This window comes from Lactuca virosa, chromosome 7 (genome assembly GCF_052849685.1).
Source record: "Lactuca virosa cultivar CGN04683 chromosome 7, Lactuca_virosa_CGN04683_v6, whole genome shotgun sequence".
In the NCBI taxonomy this organism is placed as follows: Eukaryota; Viridiplantae; Streptophyta; class Magnoliopsida; order Asterales; family Asteraceae; genus Lactuca; species Lactuca virosa.
The window spans coordinates 99,328,018-99,337,102 of record NC_136432.1 but is presented as its reverse complement, the minus strand read 5'-3'; the positions used below and the strand labels follow the sequence as shown (position 1 = coordinate 99,337,102).

The window sequence follows — 9,085 nt, the reverse complement described above, 5'->3', positions numbered from 1 at the left end:
GAATTTGCATTCTTCAATGGCCACGACATGGCCTCATGGCCGCCACATCGTGGGAATTGAGCTGAAGGCTTTTATGTTTTGGCTTCGGACTTTGCTTCTTTTGGTTGTGGATCAGGCCATTCCGTAGCTATATCGTACATCACAAATTGCTCAGAACTATCCTATTTTTTAGTGAATATCGCCATAACATGAGATTGTGAATTTTGGTCGGGAGTTTTAGGTGGTAATTGCTCATTTATGATTTTGGTCAATTGACCCAATTGAGTTTTGATGTTCTCAACGGCAGCCTGTTGGTTACTTATCATAGCATCAATTACGTTTTGTCTTTTCTCAGAAACGGCTTCAAAGTGTGCAAGCATCGACTCGAACTCATATTTTTTCTTGGGTGGTGGTTGTTCTTTTTTATAGAAACCTCGACCGGTTTTCCTAAACTTTTCATCCTTTTGCTTCTTGTATTCATCGTATGGCAATCACTCCTTTTTTCGGTTTCCTCCAATCTTTATCATACTTGTCCCCACTCGAGTAGCATACTTGTGCTTTCCGGTTCTCATTCTCATCTAAATCGCAATCTTCGATCAAGTGCGGTCCTTTGCAATTATCACACCCAACTCGTATTGCATGTATAAATTGATCCATCTTCAACATTCTCCGATCCATATTCTTGAGTTTAGCCACTATTGCCTCCAAGTTCTCGTTCCCTGCATCTTCATTTCCTTTACCCCTTGTAACATCTTCTCGCGGGTTATGGTATTTTCTTGACTGCTTCGCGAATTCTTTAGTTAAATCCTTGATTGTAGTGGGATTCTTCTTAATCATTGGCCCTTGAGAATCAAGGAGTTGCCTTGTTGTTACATTCACCTCATCATAGAAAATAGAGACTTCTTGTTGAACATTCAAGTCGTGTTGAGGATAATTTCTTAAAAGACCTTTGTATCTTTCCCAAGCTTCATATAAGGACTCTCCAATTTCTTGTTGGATATTAGCAATCTTCTTTTTAAGTTTGGAAATCTTCGAAGGAGCATTAATTTTTTCTACAAATGCTTCACGAAGATTTTCTCATGTCCGAATAGCTCTTGGTGCGAGTGACTGCAACCTAATTTTTTCATCTCCAGTCAGTGTTACCGGAAGCATTCTTAGTAAAACTGTATCTCTAGTAATATTTGGAAGGCATCTTCGTGCTCCTTCCCGTAGAACGGGATGTCTCTAAGAATAGCTAGAATATGCTCCTTGAGTTCGAATTTGGCGTTCACTGGAATTCTGGGTGGTACAAGACTCGGCCCGTTGTCGTTATGCATCCGCTTTTTGTACTCTTCCATCGTCATATCCACTATGTCCGCCATCTGTTCTACTTCACTCTTGATGTCGTCCAATGAATCGTCCTCGGTTTTGTAGCTCGTATCCATTCCCTTTCTTGCTTAGAGTCTTGTCAAATTGCTCGAATGTGTCAAATCCAAAGGAGCTACTTGTCTCGCCGACCTTGTTGTTTTTTTCTTGTGGAAAGCCGATTATGGAATTTTAAGTGGTGGAACTTTTAGAGTTTTGGATCCTCGGGTCATATATCACTGAAACTGAAACAGAATAAAAAAAATGCGTAAAACGAATAAAAATAATTTAACTAAAAACGGATTGTTTAGTGACCACGACGTGGCCAAAGGTGCCCACGGTGTGGCTACTGGACAAACAGAAAATAAGTCATTCCCGAACAACGGAGCCAAAAACTTGATGTGCACAATTCTACCTATCAACTTTTAAAATTATAGATCTAACTGCTTAACTAATTTATGCACCTATAAGTAGTGTACCTAGTCGGATTATAGAATAGCGTAGGTATGTTGGGTGTCGAACACATGGAATGAAATTTAATTAATAGAATAATAATTAAAAGCTAAACTAAGGATAAAACTTAAAATGTGGTTTTTACTGATTTTGCAAGATCATAGGAACTTAAATCGAATAACTAAACTAAGCAAAGAAAACTATTCAAATTTAATATTAAAAAGTACTTTCGTTAGATCCAAATCCCCCTTTTCCCTATGGTTGATTTCTTATTAATTTGCTATTATTGGTTGCCAAATTTTTAAGAAACTAGTTATTATGATCATATTCCTAGTTATTACCAATTTATGATTACTATGTTATGATCAAACACAAGTAACATGCAATCGATATTAAGATGAATTTGGCTATGTACGATAAATCTAATAGTTACTTTTCTATGATTAAGTCAAGCAACCAAACAAAAATAATGGATCAATTATGCTCTCTAACACAATTAAAGTTACTAGCTTTAATTACCTAATCTAAGATTTGTTCAACCCTAGCTCTAGCAATTTAATGATAAAAAACCATTAGGTAATTAAGTTCATGCATATACAATGATCATCTACTACACTAAACTTATATCCAGGCAATCAAAGACTAGAACTTAAACATGTAAAGTTTCGATTTATCAACACTATAAAAACCAACAATAATTTATCATAAAATCGAAATCGACACATAGTTCAAATGGTCAATCTTCACCAACGAAAGTAAAAGGGTTTTTAGCCTTTCATCTTAACAGAAAAACACACAAAATCAATGCAAATAAGACTAGACATGAATAAAGCTATCAAACTGAAAGATTTAATGTTGTTTTCTTCTAGATCTCTTCAACTATTAAGCTTAAATCAATTTCTGATCTTCACAAGGTTTTCCAGTGGGTTTTTGTCGTAATCCTTCTCTAGAAAATTGGCTAGAAGTCACTCTTTTTTACCCAAAACTAATTAGTTATAATTTCCTTAATTCTACCTCCCACGACGTGGCAAATAGGCTCCACAACATGTCGATATTTTTCCACGTGTATTCTCCAAGTCATCTTCTCAAATCGTGAATCTTCTACTCACCACAGCATGGCAGGGAATCCCCATGCTGTGGGCTTTAGAAATCTTGACTCCTTTGACTTCAATTGACTTAGCGCACATTTTCCTTCTTCCAGCTTCTCGTTTTTTTCCTTTTCAAACCGAGCATGTCTTCGCTACTACAAAATAGATTTCAAACATCGTAAGCACCTTTTGTCCTAAAATAACCATAATTATAATAGAAAGTATTAGGAATATGCACAAAATACATGATTAATTATGCACAAATCATGTAACGATACTTATATCAGTGTAAGATATACTTTTTCATGTTTAATATTGATACCTTATGCCTTTATGTACTATTCATGTATGCTTTGATTGTTATATTCATTGATGTCGCTCACCTCGATGTTTCCGCCATCGGATGGGGGTGTGACAGATTGGTATTAGAGTCTTAGTTATACTGAACTACCAAAAACAAAAGTGTTATTAATATATCAGTTCGTTACAAAACCCAAGACTATATGTCAAATACTCAACTAGGTATTGTAGTACTTAGGTCGTACCACAACTAAATCTAGTTATGCGCCTAAGTTTTATTATGGATTGGCCAAATGAGCTAACTAACTTAAGTGAAGTAGTTGATAGTCAATGACGCTTGAGAATATTAAAGGAATAAATCACAGTTTAAAAATACATAAATGCTTGAAATTGTATAATATATCTGAGTGTGCGAGTTATTTATAATAAAATATTTTTTAGTAAAAACATATTTCTTATATAGATGGATGGCTGGATGAACGTTGGAGGGAGCGTGGCCCCTGCCCCTTTCTTCCAAGTGAACCTTACTACCCAGACCAGGAAACCCGATACCGGCTTGTTTCATCGGAGGATAGGGCCCTTATGCCCGTGGACGAGGAGGAACCAGAGGAATACCCTTTTGAGGATGAAGAGCTAGAAGTAGGGCCTAAAGAAGAATTTGATCCTTCTGAGGATGAGGAGGCTTTCGAAGACAGTGGGCCTATGGAAGAAGAGGTAGTCATCCCACCCTGACCATTGCCCCTAGTCCTTACAAGCACATTCTTCAAGGGAAAGGACTCGCCAGATTTCCAAGAAGTCCATCCCTATCTCAGGGGGATCCAGAAACCCCAATATGGATTGCTATAGGATCTAAAGAGATTTATGACAGACCCCACATCGTTGCCTAATGTGGCAGAAGATAAGGTATCTGGTGGGAGGATCACCACTCGTTATGAGATTGGTCAGGGTTCCAGGACGCGCCCTCCACCTGCTGCTGATGTACGCTCCTTGGACCTAATTTTTAGAGTACCTTGAAGTTCGAGAAGAAATTAAGAGTGATGAAGGGGGAAATCAACATTATTAGAAGGGAATAATGCATATTTGGAGAGCGTTGCAGATAGGATTGAGGGTCATTTGGCTCAACACCAAGCCACCATTATGGATTTATAGGACCAACTTGACTCATACTTCTCCGAGAGGATAGCTCGTGACACCAAGATGGTGGAGGCAGAGCTCCAGGCCCAGACTGCTATTCTAAGGGTCGGGGCTAGTGAGAAAGTGATGGTGGCCATAAATTAAAGGTTGGGGAAATAAAGAAGTAGGGGACGGAGATCACCAATGCAATTGCAGAGTATCTTCGTTTCTGGTAGTGTGAGAGGACAGGAGATGATGATGGTGATGGAGGTAGAATATCATGTAGGACTGATTATGTAGAAGTAATGTTGATGGGAAGAGGATGTGATTTCTTGCGAATTTTGGAGCCTACGGGCTATGGATGTAATAGTTATTCATACTTTTGTGTTTCCAAAAATCTTGAACAATCGTGTGTAATGGTTATTGTAATCAAATTCTATATAATATAACGAAGCCTATGTTATCTTATTTAAATGTGTTAAATAATTGCTTGAATTGTGTGAATGACAAAGATTTCTCTAAAATTTGATGGTTACATTATGAACAAAATAGGCCATGTGATATTGAAGTTAATAACTAGCAAATTAAAACAAACTTGTGTTCTTTTGCTAAATGTATTAGGACGATTATCATGCCTCCAAGAAAGATAGTCACGAGGTCAAAATATAGAAGGATACCAAGTACACAACCAAAGACCGGACAACCCAAGAAGGGCTAGCCACAACCCACATCAAACATGGATCCAACATCAGAATCGATGACAGAACCAACACATGAAGATCAAGGTTCGCTAATACGTAACCCGGAAGTACCAAAAACTATGGCGAAACTAAAACAGTTGATTTTATAACGGCTAACAATTGCTCTAAGTAACATAAGATCCATTTATTGTGGAATACCTCTAGAACCAAACGGTGAACTCCTTTAGTTGAAATTGATGGTGGGACGCCCGAAGGAGGAGAAGGTGAATCTGGTGGTGGGTTAGGCAGCAGTTCTAACATGTTTCTCGAAGAGCCCAAAAGAACTTGGTCATACAAGGACTTCATGAACTGCAAGCCCAGAAATTTTTATGGGAATGAGGGTGTTGTGGGTCTAACCAGGTGGATTAAAAAGATATAAGTTGGTTTTTAGATTTGCTACTATTCTGAGGGTAGCAAGGTACAATTTATGCATGCACCTTGATGCACGGAGCCTTGATATGGTGGAATGACCATGTAAAAGCTTTAGGTATCATAGTTGCCAACTCCATGTCATGGGAAAACATGAAATCCCTTCTGATAGAGGAATATTGTCCTCTGGATGAAGTGGAAACTTTGGAGAATGAGTTGTGGACCTTAAAATAAAGGGATTTGATGTCAATTCATATACCACAAGGTTTAATGACCTCGTGCTTCTTTGTCCTAACATGGTGAGTCCCGAAAGAAAGAATGTAGAATGGTACTTATGGGGTTTAGCTCCACATGGTATATGGATGGTTCTTTCATCAAAACCTACCACCTCCTCAGTTCTAAACGCCTGACATTTTGATTGACAAAAAACAAGGTGGACCAAGGTACGATGACTGATAGAGTTGAAGCTCCAAAGTTTGGTGAAAACAAGAGAAAGTTCAATGGAGGGAAACAACACCCACAAAATAAGCAACAAGTCAATAAAGTGTATGTAATAACCCCAAGTCATGCACCTGCATCGGTACAACAGAAAAACTATGATGGAAAGTCCCCAAAATTCAACAAGTGCAAACGATACGACATCGGTGAATGTTTTCATTGCACCAAGTGCAACAAGAAAGGTGACACAACCAGTTATTGTCAAAGCACAACATCTACTGAAGGGAACCCACGGGTTGGCACTGGATCAAGTGGTGGAAGAGGAATAAATTGTTATGAATATGGAGAATTAGGGAACTTCAAGTGTGGCTGACCAAAGCTAAAGAACACTAGTGGGAATGCTCGTGGAAGAGCATTTGTGATTGGGAGCAAAGATTCAATTTAGGATCCTTCAGTAGTTTCTGGTACATTCCTCATAAACAACATATATGCTACAATACTTTTTGACTCTAGTGTTCACAAAAGTTTCATAAATCTGACATTTAAACAACTTCTAAATCACGAGTCTAGTAAATTAGATGTAGCATATGAAGTAGAAGTAGCCAATGGCCATATAGAATGCACTACTAAAATACTAAAGAATTGTACCATAACCCTGAACGATCTATCATTCCTAATAGATGTCATGCCTATTCTAATCTAAATCTATAACGTTATCATTGGTATGGATTGGTTGTCGCCCCACCATGATGAGATTCTATGCTACGAAAAGGCAGTATGAGTATACCTGCCCAACGGAGAAACTTTAATTGTCTATGGTGACAAGTCGGGTAAAAAATTGATGCTTATTTCATGCACCAAGGCCCAAAAATATGTACACAATAAATGCTACGCATTCTTGGATCACATTATAGATAAGAAAAATAAGGTGAAAAAAAATCAAAGACATATCTTAAGTGTGTGAATACCTTAACGTATTTCCAGAAGATTTACTTGGATTACAGTCGAGTCTTCAGGTCGAGTTTCAAATTGACCTAATCCATAGAGCAGCACCAGTGGCAAAATCCCCCTACAGATTGGCTCCATTTGAAATACAGGAACTCTCGAGCGAACTACAATAACTTCTTGACAAAGGATTCATCAGGTCGAGCTTTTCGCCTTGGAGAGCGCTGGTGTTCTTTCTCAAAAAGAAAGATGGGCCTTTTGGAATGTATATCAACTATAGGGAGTTAAAAAAGCTAACTATTAAGAACCGTTACCTACTCCCTAGAATCGATGATCTGTTTGATCAACTCCAGGTATCTAGCTACTACTCAAAGATAGACCTGAGATCAGGTTATCATCAACTTAAAGTTCTAGAATAAGAGGTTCCAAAGACTGCATTCTGGAATAGGTACTACCATTATGAGTTCCTGGTTATGCCTTTTGGGTTAAACAATTCCCCAACAGTGTTCATGGATCTCATGAATCGAGTTTGCAAGCCATACTTAGATAAATTTGTGATAATGTTCATCGAAGATATTTTGATCTATCCACAAACATAGGAAGATCATGGACAACACTTCCAACTGATCTTGGAACTACTGAGAAAACAGAAGTTGTACGCAAAATTTCCCGAATGTGAATTTTGGATTCGAGAAGTACATTTCTTAGGGCACGTTGTAAGTAACAAGGGGATACATGTGGACCTCACAAAAATCAAAGCAATAAAGAATTGGGAAGCACCAAAGACGTCAACGGAAGTGCGCCAGTTCTTAGGCCTTGCTGGATACTATCAGAGATTCATCGAAAACTTCTCCAAGAGATCAAACCCTCTCACTGCATTGAAACAGAAAAACAGAAAATTCGACTAGGGACATAGGCAACAAGCTGCATTCCAAAAGTTGAGACAAATGTTGTGTAGATCCCCAATCATGTCCTTACCTAAAGGGACTGAATAATTTATCGTGTATTGCGATGTATCAATTCAATGATCGGAATGTGTTCTAATTCAGAGAGACAAGGTGATTGCATATGCCTCTCGACAACTCAAGGTGCATGAATTCGATTATACAAGTCATGATCTTGAGGTGGGAGCAGTAGCCTTTTCTCTAAAGATCTGGAGACACTACTTGTATGGTACGAAATGTTATATCTTTAAGGTTCATAAGAATCTCCATCATATCTTCAATCAAAATGAACCAAATATGAGACAAAGAAGATGGATTAAGTCGCTAAATTATTACGAATGAGAAATTCGATATCATCTCGGCAAAGAAAATGTAGCAGCTGACGCTTTGAGCCACAAAGAACAGGTGAAACCTCGCAGAGTACGATCTCTAACCATGACTATCCATTCCAATCTTTCTGCTCAGATCCGAGTAGCCCAACTTGAGGCTCTGAAGGAAGAAAAAATTGCAAAAAAAAAACATTAAGAGGGATGGATAAACATTTCAAACTCAGGGACAATGGAACCCGTTATCTCATGAATAGAATATGGATGCCAAAGTTTGGTGATATCCGGAGCTTAGTCTTGGACGAAGCTCATAAAACAAGATATTCAGTTCACCTGAGTTCAGATAAGATGTACTTAGTCTTCAAGAAATTATATTGGTGGCCTAATATTAAGGCTGAGATTGCCACTTATGTGGGAAAGTTCTTGACTTGTTCTAAAGTCAAGGCAGAGCATTAAAACCCTCAGGAATACACCAATAGCCTAAAATTCCTGGGTGGAAGTGGGAATAAATTGCGATGGACTTCATTACAAAACTACCCAAGACTCCTAGTTGTTATGACACTATCTGGGTAGTGGTCGACGGACTGACTAATTCTGCCCACTTCCTACCAATCAAGGAAACTGGCAAGATTGAGAAGTTTACTAGAACTTACCTCTGGGAAATTTTCAAACTTCACGGAGTGCCAATTTCTATTATCTCTGATAGATATAGTAGGTTTACTTATACATTTTGCCAATCACTTCAGAAATTCATGGGTACTCGCTTGGATATGAGCACATCTTACCATCCACATACCAACGGGAAAAAGTGAACGAATCATTCAAACCTTGGAAGATATGCTCCGTTCTTGTGTGATTGATTTCGATAATTCTTAGGATACCCATTTTCTATTCATTGAGTTCTCCTACAATAACAACTACCACACCAGGATAAAGGTTGCACCATTTGAAGCTCTTTACAGATGTAAATGTAGATCACCAATATGTTGGGAAGAAGTGGGAGATACTCAACTGGCCAGAAACTATGCAGGTGATACACTGCATAC

General features: G+C 38.2%; 1 non-coding gene across 1 annotated transcript; it reads left to right on the top strand.

Annotated features, from left to right (window-relative positions):
* Positions 1-895: 895 nt before the first annotated feature.
* On the top strand, positions 896-1,002 carry LOC145127948 (small nucleolar RNA R71). Its single transcript, XR_013716552.1, has one exon. It is a non-coding gene; the product is annotated as a small nucleolar RNA R71 (small nucleolar RNA).
* The last annotated feature ends 8,083 nt before the right edge of the window (positions 1,003-9,085 follow it).